This window comes from Suricata suricatta, chromosome 10 (genome assembly GCF_006229205.1).
Source record: "Suricata suricatta isolate VVHF042 chromosome 10, meerkat_22Aug2017_6uvM2_HiC, whole genome shotgun sequence".
Taxonomy (NCBI): Eukaryota; Metazoa; Chordata; class Mammalia; order Carnivora; family Herpestidae; genus Suricata; species Suricata suricatta.
Window position 1 is genome coordinate 75,516,884 of NC_043709.1, and position 1,294 is coordinate 75,518,177.

Below are 1,294 nucleotides of genomic sequence, written 5' to 3' on the forward strand. Positions count from 1 at the left end.
TGTGACGCCTGCCCGCGGGCGCCTGAGCTCCCGGCGCTGGGCGCCGCGCGGGGGACCTGAGGAGAGCGAGAAGCGGCGGGCTACCCGGCCCCACACTTACCGAAGGGCGCCGAGCGCAGCGCGGGCAAGTCGGGAAAACGCTCTCGGCCTCCCGGGCCCTAGAGTTTAAGTCAGCTCGGCCCGCCTCCAGGGGCGGGACGACCAGCGAGGCCCAGCTCCCCGAACAGCTAGGCCCCGCCCCCGGCCGTGAGCCGCAGCGGTGTCTCTCCGCCGCCGGGGTCCTAGCGCCACACGTATAAAAGGGCTGTGGCCAGCCCCGCCCTCCAGTCCCTGGTGGCGAGATTGGCAAAGGCGTGTTTACTTGTTTTATGGAGAAAACGTCTCTCTCTCGGTGGTACTCTACGTTTCACTTGTGTCGGAATCGCCCAAAGGATTGAAGAGCACCGCCAATACAGTAGGGCTAAAGTGGGCTGAAACTGTAGATTTCTAACAAGTTGCCAGGATAGGCTGTTGCTGCTGGCCTCAGAACCAATAATACAGAGAATGGGGTTGGCACACTTTCCATAAAGCATGTGAAAGAAAGAGCACCAAATGAAGCTAAGGACATAATTTTTTTTCTCCAAGGCATTGGAATAGGGAGAACATCCATTAATGCAGAGGAATCTTCTCAAAAAAAAAAAAAATATATATATATATATATATGGTTTTTATGAAAGAAGTAAATAAGGGAATCCCGTCTGAATGGTAAAGAATAAGAAAGAGCAGAGGTGGTTAGTTCTTGTCAAAGGGTGGGCAGGGTATTCCTTTGCCCTAGGATTTGGATCCTGGCTCTGCCACTCCCACTCACAGACCTACAAGCTTGGGAAAATCACTTAACCTGTCTCAGTTTTCGCACCTCTAAAAGGAGAATAACAGGAATTCAGGTTTCTCCTGGTTTCCAAAAGTAGAGAATTTCTGTGAAAACTTTGCTAATCCCAAACAGTGTAAAATGATGCAGCAATTATCATTAATTTATATGGAAACATTTTGTAATATTCCCGGACCCAAAAAACAACTCCTTTTAGGCTTTCCTTAGGACACATCTTGCTAACAGATGCACAGAATAAATTGGGATAAAGCACAGATGCTCACAGACATAGTTAAAAGCCATAACAGGTTGATGCTGAGATACCCGTGTGGTTCTCAGGGAAGGAACTTCACGGTGCCACTCTAGATGCTCAGGGTGCACATGCATAACAAATGCTGAGTGCTATTTTCACTTTTTCATGAAAGCAAAAATCCTCCTCAGATGTCT

At 49.2% G+C, this 1,294-nt stretch overlaps 1 protein-coding gene across 2 annotated transcripts in view; it reads right to left on the reverse strand.

Moving 5' to 3' along the window:
• RESF1 (retroelement silencing factor 1) overlaps nucleotides 1-207 on the reverse strand; it is a 27,312-nt gene extending 27,105 nt beyond the window's left edge. For both annotated transcript variants that reach the window (XM_029953359.1, XM_029953357.1), the window contains exon 1: nucleotides 101-207. The gene's annotated coding sequence lies outside the window, so the exon portion shown is untranslated. The remainder of the gene's footprint in view (nucleotides 1-100) is intronic.
• Between the last annotated feature and the right edge of the window lie 1,087 nt (nucleotides 208-1,294).